The following is a 14,563-nucleotide window of genomic DNA, read 5'->3' as shown; positions in this document are numbered from 1 at the left end:
TGGGGTTTCAGAGCCTGGTTCCCTCCACCAACCCTCCTGCCTCCGGGCTCAGCCCCGAGAAAGGGCGTAAAGCCAGGGCTCGTGGAACCCCAAAGACTGGGCGCTGTGACCACACAGAGCCTCCTACAGCAGGAGTACACAGTAAGTGCTCAGTATTGTCACTGCATGAAGGCCACAGGAGGATAAACACGAAAAGAGCTGCGCGTGTGTTTAGGGCTCTGCGCTGTTCCTGTAGCAAGTCGCGTGGTCCCAGAATAGCCCTAAGAGATGAGCATTTCTCTGAGTCCTGTGTTACAGATGGGGAGGCTCAGGCGGAGATAGAGCAGACTGATGACTGCACCCGGGCAGCTTGCACCCAAGCCCTGTCTTCACCATTGAGGTGACCCTTGTGAGCCTGGCTTTCAGGGTCCTCCCTGTCCTGGCCCAAATGTGCCCCTCCTGCAGGCTGTGGCAAGGCCTTCGTGTCCTGCGGTGACTTGGGATGCTGCTCTCACACTACTTCTTACTGTCTTACTTCCCCTATCCTTCAGGTCCGACTTGAAGCCCACCTAGTCCAGGAAGCCCTCCATGACTACCACACCCTGAGCACCCTCCTGAAATCCCTGTGCCATTTGCCCCCAGTGGCCTTGACTCCTGCTGGGGACAGACAATTAAGTTTCAAGGCCTGTGTTTTGTTTATGAGTATGCCTTATCATCCAATTTGTAAGGAGTTTATTTGAACTGCTTGAGAATGGGACCTAGGTCTCCTCCATCAAGCTGGGGACACCCCAGAGTAGAGGTTATGCCTCCAGAATAAGACTGGGGTTTTCTTAAAGCTCTAATCTATTGACATATTTCTTCTACTATAACTGGGCATGACCCCAGGGCGGGGTGACTGGGCACACCTCTGTGTTCCTATCTCTCTAGAATGTTATTAATAACAGTATCCAATACAAACTGTAGCCGTCAGTTGAACAAAGCCACAGTGGGCCTTGCCATTGCGGGCAAAACAAGGAGAAACGACTCAAGTTTCCCCCGAGTCACAGGTTCTCTCTCAGGACCCCGGACTGATCCCTTTCCCCTCGGGACTCATTTCTTGCTGTCCAACGTCCATCTGACCCCTCCCTCATCTTTCTTTGAATGGGCCTCCCAGAAACCTCTAACGTCATATGGAACATTAAGGGGCACCCGCAGGGTACCCCACAGACCCCCCCAACAAAAGCCAGGGCAATCCGAGTGCACTGCCATGAAAACGAGCAGATTTCTGAGCATCTCACCCCTCTGGAAGAGAACCGCTCTCTTAGAGGCAGACAGGGCTGTGAGCTGATTCTCGGACGCGGGTTTGAAGGTGAACCAGGATTGCTGGGAAAACAAGCTGCACCTTTAACGTTGCTTCATGGAGGCCGGCCTCCCTCCCTGGAGACAGAAAGCTTTACCTGGGGAGCCCGCCTAACAGGACAGACTCCCCCTCCGCGGGCCAGCAGCAGAGGCCCCACTGAGTCCTGTCTCCCTGTCTCACTGCCCCTGGGGGTTCCAGACTAAAATAAAGAGGGTCCCCTATTAAAAGAGGGTGCCACCTCACCCCTGCCACAGGCAGCTGAGACCACGGCCGGAGGAGGTCTTATTACTTTACCCAGAGCAGGGTCCCCAGGGAGCCTGTGAGCTGTTTGGAAAGACAGGGGGCTTCCAGATTGGAACCCTGACCTGTGTGTGGCTGGCTTTGCCTCCAACTTGCTGTGTGACTCTGGCAAGTCCCAACCCCTTTCTGGGCCTCCTTTTGCCCATCCCTGAAAACCAGAGGTCCTCCTGGGTCTCTGAGAGTGAGCCCGAGAAGGGGGGCTGGACGGCATCTGATTTATGCATCACTTCCCACTCCAGAACCCAGTACAACTCCTGGCATACAGTAGGGCTTAGGACATGCATCTGTGGCTAGATGAGAGAATGCTGGTGGTCGAGGGTAGCAAGGAGCTCCGGGGGGACTGGGCTGCTAAGGAGGGGGTGCAGGGTAGGCTACGGGACCCCCCAAGATCATCTGATTCCTGTGGGGGTGGGGAAGGATGGACCTCGTGGCCCTGGGGTGCACATCACATGCTGCCTGGCCAGTGGTCCCGGACCTTTCTTCCTCTCTTAGGGGAGGGGGGTGGGCAGGCTCGGCCCTCCGTCCCCCTTCCCGTCCCTGCCCTCCCCTCCCTGCCTCGCCCCCTCCCCTCTCCCCATCCCGTGTCTCAGGCTGGTCGCTGGGCAGCGGGCCTTTCACGGTGCATTCTCCCGCTGCCCCTCCCCAGCCTCGCTCCCCGGCAACCTCATCCTGTTGTGCCCCCATCAATCTATGGCAGCCCGGCCCCTCCAGCTGGCCCGGCTGGGCCGTTCCCAGGCAAAGCAGGTCCACAGTGGAAGGTGGTGGAAAAATGTGGACAAATTTCTGATTTGCAACACTCTGGGAAAGAGTTTATTGCCATTGTTTGAGGACGAATGTATAAATAAAGCAAGGCGAAGATTGCAGGGGGAGGCTGATGAAAGGCAGAAAACGAGAAATTTTATGGCCATAAGGAGCGCACTCTGATGGTGATTTCTGAGGCACCAGACCATGGCAGTTACTTAGCCAAATGATCGCTGTGAAGCTGGGCAAGGGGCTTATTTCTTAATTACTGTTACGTATCATGTCAGGCGGACGCCCCAGCCCGGGAAAACTTGGCCTTGAAGCAGACACCCGCTCGGAGCCGGGTCCCGGGGTTGGGAGCTGCTGGGTCCGTGGGAGGATATCACTCGCCCCCTTGAGGGCAAGGGGCTTCCCAGGACCCGATGCCCTCTCTCTGTCCAGGCTCCTGCACCCAGACAGTGAATCATCCACTCGACACATAGGGGTCAAACACATGTAGGTTCTGAACCAGCTCGGGGTGACACAGCAGAGGATGAAATGGACGAGATGTCCAGTTACAGAAGATATCAGCAAAAAGCGGCTGGGGCTCATTTGGGGCTCCTCCCGCAAAATGAGTCAGCAGGCAGGACAGCAGAGGGGAGGAGGCAGGCGGCGGGGCTGGAAGGCGGTGGAGGGGGAAGAGCGATGGCTCGGCTGTACCACCTGGGCCAGGTACCTCTGTGAGCCTGTGTCTTTCCCTGAGAAAAGAGGGGGCAGGACGAATTTCCCTCCTTTTGGTCTCCCTCATGGTTCTGAGATCCTGGGATGCTGTGATTCCATTATTTTTAGAGTTGGTGGGGTTGGTTTTTTTCAAAAGTGAACAGCATCTGTCCTGTGAAGCACTCTAGTCTCTTTCTGGCGGTTCGTGTCAATCACGTGACGCAGTAACAGAAGGAGCAGGGGAGTTACGGTGTACTCAGGGTCTGCTCCGGGAGTTACGGTGTATTCAGGGTCTGCTCCGTGCCAAGAAGTCAACACGCGTTGCGTCCTCGCGTGAAGTGCTCAGTCATCTCTTGGAGCTGGTGCTCCTTGCTGAACGCTCAGAAAAGGCGAAGACCTGCTCGGATACTAAGTGGCAAAGCCACCCTTCAGCCCAGGTGGGTCGCACACCAAAGCTAACGAATGCATTTTAAGTAAACCAAACTGCCTCGCCAGCAGCTCCTACAAGGGTGGTTCTCAAGCTTTAGGGCATCAGAATCCTCGGGAAGTGAAACTTGCTCAATCACGTCCGACTCTTTGAGACCCCACAGACTATGCAGTCCATGGAATTCTCCAGGCCAGAATACTGGAGTGGGTAGCCTTTCCCTTCTCCAGGGGATCTTCCCAACCCAAGTATCAAACCTAGGTCTCCCCCATTGCACGTGGATTCTTTACCAGCTGAGCCACCAGGGAAGCCCAAGAATATTGCAGTGGGCAGCCTATCCCTTCTCCAGCGGATCTTCCCGACCCAGGAATCAAACCAGGGTCTCCTGCATGGCAGGCAGATTCTTTACCAACTGGGCTATCGGGGACTCAGATATGAAACAGAGATTGCTGGGTCGCCCAGGGGAGTTTCTGATTCAGTAGGTGGAGCCTAAGAAGCTGCATTTCCAACAGGTTCCCTGGGGAAGCCACCTCTGCTGCTGGGGGCCATGCTTTGAGAACCATTGCTCCACAGAAATTTAGAGAAAAGTAGCAACAGCTAACAAACAAAAACCACACTGCTCCAGGGGAATGGAAAAGCATACAAGTCTTCTTACTGTTATCAGAATGGAAGTAGCCAGGCTGAAAGAGACCACAGCCTCTCATGGCACCAAAACCCTAGATCTTTTCCAGAATGATGAGGGAGAAGACGGTCAGCCCGAAGAGGACCAGCCAGGGGGTCGGCTCAGCAGATGAACTTTCTTCTCTGTGGTCCGGCAACCCGCCAGGGTGGCTGGGTCACCCATCAGACCCCGGACAGACCACCGGCATGCCTGGAACCCTACACAGGGTCCTGCCTGTCCCGGCTCCACCCCAGCCTCTTCCCACTCCTTCTATCTACCCTGTCCCCCTTCCTAAGCTCCCTTCCTTCTCCCACCATCTCTCCTTTCACCATCAGCAATCGGGTGGGCACTGTTCCTAGTAGGGGAAAGACCTGCCGCCCACCCAAACAGCGACTTTAAAAGGTTTTCAAAGTCAGGGACCCTCCCCACACCTGCCTCCTCCCTGGCCCACCTTCCAGCCTCCCAGCTTGAATTATCTGGAGAGTCATTATTTATTTCCACTCCAGAATAACAAGGATCTTTCTCTGTTTTGTTCACTGCTTTAATTCCCAATGCCCAGAAGAGAGCCTGGCCCATTCAAAAAGCTCAACACAGATTTGTTGAATGAATGAATTTATGGAACGAATGCACAGCCCTCTCCAATATGCTCAGATCTCTGCTATGACTTGGAACGCTCCGACAGATGCCAACGAAGGCTTGCTCTTCAGGCCAACGTGCTCATTGGTGACTATGATGACATTGGTGACTATGACAATGATCTCATTAGAGATGTATTTATGCATCGTCAGACACCTGGCACCACGCTGAAAGCCCCAGCTAGCCAGCTGAACAGTTCCAAGAGGTCTGGAGGATCGCTGCTCTGTAAACCAACACACAGGTACTCCACTGAACCCCTTCATCCACATCCAGATGTCTGGTCCACTCAGGGGCGGCCCAGATGCTAATGCACCATCTGAACGATGCTCACAAAACAGCCTCCAAGGCTGCCACCGAACCCCTTGACCACCCTGGACTGCGAGAGTCTTCCTGCGAAGCATCAGACACCTTTGGAAATGTGTGGCTGGAGGAGCCTGTTTTTAAAGGAGTTAAAATCCAATTTGATCCTGCTGCTTACACCTTTTCTAGTTTGATGTGTTTTTGATAAAAAAAATTTTTTTGATCAATAAAAATAAAATCTGTTACTTGCACCCTGGGACAATTATTGCTCTGGGCTCAGTTTGCTGAATCTTGATAGAATAAATAATGTTATTTTCCCCAAACGTGGCCAGCCACAGGTTAGGTCCATTAAACCAGCAGAGAGGGAGTGGAATCTGAAAACACACTGGTTCTCAGAGGGCTTTGCCCACCCGAAACCATGCTTCGAGGAGGTGGTAAAGGGTTGGGCTTCCCAGCTTCCCAGCTCTGGGGAGCGACTGGGGATAAATCTCCGTGAGGGGGAAGCAGCGATAACAGGCCCTCGCGATGGTCTTACCTGGCCAAGTGCTGTGCTCGGCACACGTAACTGACATCCTCCCAAGAGACTCAAAGCAGAACTGAGGCGGAACTGATTCTAAGGACAAGACTCAGAAAGAGGCAGTGACTCACCCAAGATCACTCAGCTGGCCATGGCTTGAACCTGGACCACCAGGACCCCGAGCACACGGTCGGACCCCTCTGCCCCCATGTCCCTCTCACTGGGTGAGGGCAGCGACAAGGCCCGGGAAACCGCGGAACAAGTGCAGGCGGATGCCTCTTTCTCTACATGTTGCCTTCTCCCCCTCTCCCCGAAGTGCCATCCTGGGCTCGCTCCAAATCGCCCTGATACAGGGCTGCTGATCAGACCAGCGCTCTCCGTCTGGCCTGGGGTGGCGTTGGGGGAGGGGCTGCAACTCTTGCCATAGAGGGGAGCGCGGTGGGAAGGTCTGGATCCCGTGCAACGTGGGTCCCATGGAAGGACCCACATCCACTGTTAGCCACGGTCCTGCTGGGTATGAGCACATGTGCTTACAATTCCTGTGACCTTTACTTCCTGTTAGATATTTCTCAACAAAAGAATTGATCTTTTACTGAAAGAACCTGACGTATCCTACAAGAGGTCAGGGGCGGGTGCATTAAAGAGCAGGGATGGCTTGGCAACCTCAAAGGCTGAACTAGACAAGTAACACCAGGCGCCTAGGGCACCCAGCGGAGAAGGCAATGGCAACCCACTCCAATACTCTTGCCTGGAAAATCCCATGGATGGAGGAGCCTGGTGGGTTGCAGTCCATGGGGTCGATAAGAGTCGGGCATAACTGAAGTGACTGAGCAGCAGCAGCAGCAGGGCACCCGGTGGCAACCTTCAGAGGGTCAGTGGTGAAAGAGAGGGAGATGGTCCAGGGATTCTGAAAGTGAGGGGCTCGATCAAGGTGCCTGGAGAGTTGGAAGGCGTCAGTGACCGTGGTGTGGAGATGGACACTGGTGGCAGATGAAGAAGGACAGAAATATACAACCCAGCGGGCCCAGTGTGTGTCCAGCTTGTGTGCTGTGTGCTAAGTTGCTTCAGTCACTTCCAACTCTTTGGAGCCTTATGGACTGTAGCCTGAAGATTCATTGGAAGGACTGATGCTCACACTGAAACTCTAATACTTTGACCACCTGATGTGAAGAACTGACTCATTTGAAAAGACCCTGACGCTGGGAAAGATTGAGGGCAGGAGGAGAAGGGGACGACAGAGGATGAGATGGTTGGATGGCATCACCGACTCAATGGACATGAGTTTGAGTAAACTCCGGGAGTTGGCGATGGACAGGGAGGCCTGGTGTGCTGCGGTCCATGGGGTTGCAAAGAGTCAGACACGACTGAGCGACTGAACTGAACTGAACTGGACTGTAGCCTACCAGGCTCCTCTGTCCATGGGATTTCCCAGGCAAGAACAGTGGAGTGTGTTGCCAGGCCCTCCCCCATGGGACGTTCCCGACCCAGGGATAGAACCCACGTTTCTTACACCTCCTGCATTTCCGGCTCGTTCTTTACCACTAGCGCCGCCTGGGAAGCCCTTGGGGGATCTTTCCCACCCAGGGATCGAACCTGAGTCTCCGGCACGGCAGGCAGATTCTTTACCCTCTGAACCACCAGGGCGGCCCCGTGTCCAGCTTGGATGGTATTAAATACATTGCCTCCTTCCATCCTGACAACTTGAGCAGAAAGGAACTGTATCGTTCCCATTCTGAAATGAGGAGACAGATGATCCCACGAAGGCTCTAACTCAGAGACAAGGCAGAGCCTGGATGCAAGATTCGAACCCAAGCCAGCCGAGCCCCGGTCACGCTGGGAAGGGGAGGCCTCCCCCAGAGTCCGACTGTTACCCTCACAGCCCTCCTCGCACACGGCCACGGCCCCCCCCGCCCCGGCCCCCTACAGGCTGGGCCGCCTGCCCTCTAATTAGATTCCCCTGGAAATAAGAGTGTATTGTGCCGTTCTGCTGAAGGCAAACGGATTTTACAATTTCTTTTCTTTCCTCCTCTTTAATAACTCGCAACGTCTCAAGGAGGTTTTACTTAGGGCCTGCACACTGGAAAATTATTCTCTCATGCACTCGCTTTTCTCTTGAGGAAAATTGAAAACTGGATTTCTCCTCCACCGCCGGCTCCTGCTCCTGGCCGATCATGAGCCCAGAATATGCGAGTCCGTTCCTCAAACCCTCCTTGGAACCTTCTTGACCTCAAAAGCAAGGCCCCCCCTGCCTTCCTGCCCCACAGCCTGGAAAGCCTGGCAGCCCCGCTCATCCCGGGAACAGCGAGCAGCCTTTCAAAGCTGAGCGAGCGGGCCGGGGGCGGGCGGGGCACAGCTCCACTTTGAGGTTCTTTTTGCCCCTGGAGAGCTGGACGGGCTCCAGCCACTTCTGAGGTGGGAGCGGGTGAGGCAGGGCTTTTATTGGTCCCATCGGGTTCCCGTTAAGTGTCAGGGAATAAATCATAAACAAATGGGTCCCATTTCCATTTCTGAAAGCATCAGCCCTGCCTTGGCCCTCCGCATCGAAGGGTACATCCCTTTAAGTGGTGCCTGATGGCATGGGGAGCCAGGTGGATGGTGTCACCTCAGCGGCCGGCGGGCACCCAGTCTTCAGCCGGACCGGCGGCCACGTGTGGCGGACGGACAGATGGGCAGACAGAAGGGTGCCCCTGGGGGATGGCGGATCTGGGCTCCGAGTGGACAGGTTTCATAAATTAGCGTTTGAGAGCTCTTGCCCAAGGGGAGGCAGGAGGGTGGAAGAGAGGCTGAGGTGCAGAACACGGCCAGGGCTGGGCTGGGCTGGGGTGAGGGTGTGGCTGGTACGACCACCGCTGGGGGCTGAGAGGGTGGAGATGGGCACGCCGGGGCCTTGGGGCCGGGCACTCAGGGCTTGTTGGACAGAATGTCTCTGGCATCATAAGCATGGTGACACCCCCTACACCCCCACTTCCCAGCTCCTACCGCCCCGCTCCCACAGTGGGGGGTGGAGACGGGAAAGCGACTCAGCTACACCCGTGCACATAATTCATCTGACAACAACCGGGACCATTTGCCAGGCACCCAGGTCCAGGCACTTACAGTGGTCTCATTTAAGCCTGGCAGTATTCCCACCAGGTAGGCACCATTACCCTCACTGTACAGAGGAGGGCTCTGGAAGGCGGAAACACCATTCCCAGCAGTTATTACCGCCCCCAGGAAGCACTTCCTACGCACTTCCTGGCACTGTTCAAATGTGTTGCAACGACTCTCATTCCATTTACAGAAGACCCCAAGGCTCAGAAAGGCAGAGCGTGAGGATCCCAGGTCCAGGGCAGGCGCCGACCTGTGTGGGGAGGGGAGGCTTTCCCAGACGAACTCGGACTCTAATGTTTGAAATCTTTTTGTCAAGAGAGTCTGTTGGTTCAAGCTAGGAGACCCGAGAGTCCCAACTCATTAGGATTCAACTTATAGTTGGAAAAAAGGAAGACCAGAGAGGGGGTGGGACTCGCCTGAGGCCACACAGCAAGTCTGTGGGAGAGCTGGGCTGGCCCTCCTCTAGAGACCCCTGGGCACTCTCGGGTACGTGAGCAATGGGGAGAAGGGTTCCCAACAGCAGGCCTCCCAGACAGGGCTCTGCAAAGGGTGCTGCCAGTACGGCCACTGTGTAGTTAAGCCCTGGGGTCACTGACCCAGGACGCAAGCTCTGAGTTCTGACCACGCCCTAATCCCTCCCAGCCCTCCCCTGCAAACCTGGAAGCAATTCTATTGGCTGCCACCACCCCCCGCCCCCCCACCCCCGCCCCCCGGCCCCGCTCCGCCCTCCCCCCCGCCCCCCACCATCCCCACCACCCCCCTGGCTGCAGACCTGCAGACCTGGGAGTTGGGAAGGAGAAAAAAAGAGAGAAGGAGGCCAAGGGCCAGGAACTGACTGGTGTCAGCCAGGCTGGGGCCAGAGCGCCCTTCTTGTGCTCCCCACGTGGAACTAGAGGTGGCCAGCAAGACGCAGCTTCGGAGACCAGCAAGCCGGGAGTCTGAATCCTGGGCGAGCTCACGCTGGCCCCGCGACCTCTCTGAGCTCCAACAGCTGGGAGGCAGGCGGGCGCCCAAGTGACGCAAGTGTGTGAGGACAGGAAGGCGAGGGAGACGCTTGCCGTCCCTCACCCCATCCATCCCGAGGGCCCCCGAGGAAGATGGACACAGGCACTGGCTGCCTCCTCGTGGGCCCCGACATGCTGCAGGAAGAGACTCAAGGAAGACGGGCCTGGCTGGGGAAGGGACTCCACGACGGCTGAGTCATTATTTGCTGACGGTTACCTAAGATGTGCCCAAACAAGAACCAGGCAGGGTCCTCCTCCAGGGCCGCCAGACACACCTGCCCATTTCAAAACCAAGACAAAGGCAACCCTCCTCGTGGAAAAAGACGTGCCAACCCAGCACCAAGCACGTGCTCCATGATGGGAGCCGCGATTATTTTCACGAGCACTTAACGAGCACCTACTCAGCCCCAGGAACCTTCTCGCATGCTCTCCCTCCTAAGCTGCCATCCGGGCTAAGAGACTTCTCACAGTTCCCGGTTTTGCAGGTGAAGAGGCTGAAGCTGGGAGCCTGTGGCTTGGGCATCCGTGTGATGGAATACCCACAGCTCTGATTCTGGGCTCTCAGCCTGGGCCACTCACTAGAATCCTCTCGGGAGCTTTTTAAAAAAATACTGTTCCCTTCTGATGTAATGGTCTGAAGATGCAACTTGGGCAGGTTTTTTAAAGCTCCCCCATGTGACTCTTCCATGCAGCCAGGGCTGAGAACCGTTGCTCTAGGGCTCCTGGTCCTTGCTCCAGAATTTCCCATCTCCTAGTTAGCTCTGGAGTTGAAGAGACGGATGGTTAAGAGAGTTCAGAGGACTGGCATGAAGTGGGAGCATGTATGCCAGTGACCTGGGCTGGAGGAAGAAAGGAGCAAAGTTTGGACTCTCCCTAACTAACCCCTGGTGCTGGCTGGGTTGGCTCAGGGGGCCCAGCCGAAGGTAACAGGTGGGCAGGAGCTCCTGGGACTAGACTGGGGAGGTCATTCACACCATCCTCCTGCCTCCACCACATTCTTGGAGTAAATCCCACCCTGGCCCCTAGCTAATCTTCCTCCCTGCCACCCCCCACCCAGGACCTCATGACTTGTAGAGACTAGTGGGTGGGCATCTCCTTAAGTCTGACCTCAATCCTTCTAGCTGCACCCTCCAGAACCTGTCTCCTGTAACCTGTCCTCCCTGGGCGCCACTGTCGTGGGGGAATCCAGCTATGCTTCTTGGGAAAAGGGTTTCCCTTTATGGGGCCGCTGCAAGCTGAGGGATGTATCTAGTCCAGAGACTCTTTCCTTCCCTTGCAAGTCTCTAACAGAGGGCGGAGGTGAAGGCTGGTCGCAGAACAAGCTTCTCCGCAGCCCTTCCCTTTCTGTAAGACCTAACAGCTGACCATCTGAGAGTGGGTGTTTTTGCTGCCCCATTTACCAACGGGGAGCAGGCACAGGGAAGTCCAGCGGTTTGCCCCACTGCACACTTGGCTAGCTGTGGCAGGGTCAGGACCTGGACCCAGCTCCTCAACTCAGCCACTGAATCAAGGGCAAGCAGTCAAGGACCTGTCATCTTTGGATCTGCAGCAGGAAGGAAGAGAGTCAGACCAAAAGAAGGACTGCCCAACCTTAGACGCCCCAAGTCCTAGAACCAGCTGCTACGGGAGAGCGGTAGGATGTCTCTTCTGAATGAACCCCAAAGCATGCCTGCCCCCGAAGCCTACCACTGGAGCCAGGCTCCCAGATGCCCCCCCGACCAAGCAGCCTGAATCTCCCCCAGGTGAGCCCGAGAGGAAATTCAATCCTGTTTCCTTTTCTCTGAACTTGCCAGGAGCTTGTTTGCTCTGAGAGGCCCTTGAGGCCTTGGCTTCCCCAGTTTCAAATAATTGACTTTCACAGCCTGTCTTCAGGTGGAACGCTGCCACACACCACCTGGGCGAAAGATTGAACCCCAAGGACTTTGCCAGGGATTGAATGGGGAGGTATCCTAGCTCCGAGATTGGGTGGGTGCCTCCCAGAGTCAGCTCGGGGCCCCGTTGTGCCCTTCCCCCACCCAAAGCCTTGCCACAGTCATTGGCTGCCACGGAGTTGACTCCGACTGGGGGCCTGAGATGGGCAGAGCACGCTGAAGGGCCCTTGCACCCTGGAGGGTCCTACCAGGCAGCTCTTAGAGGGAACGTGTGTTCACCTGTGCCGCTTGCCCTGCTGGGGCTGGAGGCAGAGAGTACACTTCCCCGCACCCAACAACCTCTTCTCTGCAGGGCCTGTGGTCCCCACAGGCCAGAGTGCTCAGGTCCCCCTGGACTGAAACCAGACCGCTGTGTGCAATGGGATGGGGCGGGGGACAGGCCTGAGGTCTGGAGTTGCAAAGCTGGGGGCTCTTCTCCTCCAGATTAAATCATCATTTCGAAACAGAATCATTATTCTGAATTGGCAGAAAATAGGTGCAAATTTTCTGCACCTATTGGGGCTTCCCTGATAGCTTAGTTGGTGAAGAATCCACCTGCAATGCAGGAGACCCTGGTTCGATTCCTGGGTCGGGAAGATCCCCTGGAGAAGGGAATGGCTACCCACTCCAGTATTCTGGCCTGGAGAATTCCATGGACTGCATAGTTCATGGGGTCACAAAGAGTCAGACACAACTGAGCGACTTTCACTTCGGGCGCAAATAACCACTCCTTGCTTTCTCCTGCAGGAAACCCCATCATTTCTGCAGCTGAAACGCCCCGCTCCCCGAACCTGCCCATGCCCTCGTCTGTCTAGCTCCAGACACAAGACACCTGGTCCCTCAGCCTTCCGTGTTGGCTGGAGTCCTGGGAAGGACACATGCCATAGGTGTGCTGTCAAGGCTACTGGGGCCGGGAGCTCCAGTTTCAACCCCTCTCAGTCTGCCCCAGAAATAAAAATAATCAGCTGCCACATTTATCCAGAGCTGCGTCCAGGCTCCCTGCTGCATGCGTGCGTCCGCCATCCAACTTGCTCAGCCACTGTCTGTGGTGGAACCGCGTCACGTGAAGGAGTGAGTGGACATGAGGGAACTCAGGCCCAGAGAGATGAGGTCACCGTCCCAAGGACACACAGCAGAGTCAGGATTGGAGTTCAGGTCCAGCTGACTCTGGAGCCTGGGAGCTCAGCTACCACCCTGCACTGCCATGTTAGAATCCCTGGAAGCAAGAGGTGGTATCTCAGGCTGAGCACGGTCAAGAGCCTGGCGTGGCCCCTGGGGAAGGCAATACACTGTCCTGTTTCCCCCAGGATTTGGGGTTCATCTGTCACATGTTCAGGGGAACAATATGTGTCCAGGGGAGCAGATCGCAGAATAGGAGCTCCTGGCCTGCCCTCCTCTGGGCCTTACACTTTTCATCTGTATAATGGGGGCAGAGAGCTAGCTGACCCCAAGGCTCCCTGCCCCAGCCCCGGTCTGACACTCTGTCACTTCCTGTGAGGCTCTGAGCTACTGATGTCGCCCTTCAGGCCTCAATCTCCCCTTATGTAAAACAGAGTGACACCCCACAGAGGGTAGCGAGGATCACAGCCTTGGACGAGCTTTGTAAACTGTAAAGGGAAAGTGAAAGTCGCTCAGTCGTGTCCAACTCTGCGACCCCATGGACTCTACAGTCCATGGAATTCTCCAGGCCAGAATACTGGAGTGGGTAGCCTATCCCTTCTCCAGGGGAACTTCCCGACCCAGGAATTGAACCAGAGTCTCCTGCATTGCAGGCGGATTCTTTACCAGCTGAGCCACAGGGGAAGTGCTGGCCAACGGAGAAGCCGGTGGTTACTTCGTAAGTGGACTCCGGGCATGGCTAGCTCACCCTCAGCCCCGGGAGCACCTCCTCTCCCCCTCCCCCTCAAGCTTTGTCTTCCCTTTTCCAGGTCACTGGCTCCCCATTTGTCATGCCTCATGCTCTCCTCCGGGTTTGGAGGACTCTCAACAGTTGGGAAGGGGAAACCCAGATGTGGCTGTAGGCCATCAGGGGGGCCAGGAGAGGGGTCACCACCGCCTCAGAGGAACGAGATCATCTTTCCAGCAAGATGGAATCGGTCCCGGCCCTGCCACTAATTAGCTGTGTGACCTTGGGCAAGTCACTTAACCTTCCTGGGGCCTTTGCCCCTCCATCTGTAAAAGTGAGAGGGTCAGACTAGATGCCTCCCGAGCTGACACATGAGATGGAGCCGGTGCTGGGGAAGCTCCTTTCTGCTCCAAATCACAATCCTAGTGCAATGACCGGGGGGAGCTGGGAGTCTCCCGATCCTGGATGGGAAAGGGAATCAAAGCCCCAGGACTCCACATTCCTCATGACGGATGAGGGGCGGGTGGACATCTCTCTTTCTCTGCCCTCTCTCTTTAGCGGGAGGGAGAAGGAAAGGCCGTGGTACTATGTACAAGCCACTGAGGATGGGCTGGTAGCAGCCGGCCCTAACGTCAAGGCCACGTTAAAGTCTTGCAGCAGTTCCTGGCCTGTCGGGAGAACGTCGGCACTGCTTATCTTTCCCGTGGGGCCAGGCAATTCTTATCTGGAGTCTGTCCTCTGAACTTAGCAGTTGTATTTTAGGATGGGGCCTATTCCTCCGCACACCCCAGAATATTCCAGAGGACTTAGAAAATTCAAATTCCAGCTCAGCTACTTTCTATCAAGAGGCTTGATGGAACATTCTATTTCTCTGGTCCTCAGTCTTGCTGTCTGTAAAATAGGGGCAGCAGTGGCTCCTGGAGTTAGCAGGTGAGAGCCACAGGCCCAGAGCTAGGCACATCAGCTCTCACCTGTCAGATCAACAGGGACAAAGCAACTGACAAAGCCTGCGGCTCGTGAGGCATCGTGAAGGAAGCAGCTTCTGTACCAGCCTCCAGAAAATGATGTCCTTGACACACGAACTGTTTGAGCCTAGAACAGGGCTTGCTGCTCATTT

General features: G+C 55.8%; 1 protein-coding gene and 1 long non-coding RNA gene across 2 annotated transcripts in view; one reads left to right on the top strand and one right to left on the bottom strand.

The window, feature by feature from the left end:
- PAX7 (paired box 7) overlaps positions 1-14,563 on the bottom strand; it is a 105,759-nt gene that overhangs the window by 59,937 nt on the left and 31,259 nt on the right. The gene's annotated exons all lie outside the window — the stretch shown is intronic.
- LOC147377255 (uncharacterized) lies at positions 9,450-12,715 on the top strand. The gene is made up of 3 exons (XR_015150112.1): positions 9,450-10,620; positions 11,240-11,432; positions 12,348-12,715. It is a non-coding gene; the product is annotated as an uncharacterized LOC147377255 (long non-coding RNA).

The sequence above is a fragment of the Bos grunniens genome, chromosome 2 (genome assembly GCF_055505025.1).
Source record: "Bos grunniens cultivar Pamir isolate PY7600 chromosome 2, Bosgru_T2T1.0, whole genome shotgun sequence".
NCBI classification, from domain to species: Eukaryota; Metazoa; Chordata; class Mammalia; order Artiodactyla; family Bovidae; genus Bos; species Bos grunniens.
This window is presented reverse-complemented; position numbering and strand designations above follow the sequence as displayed.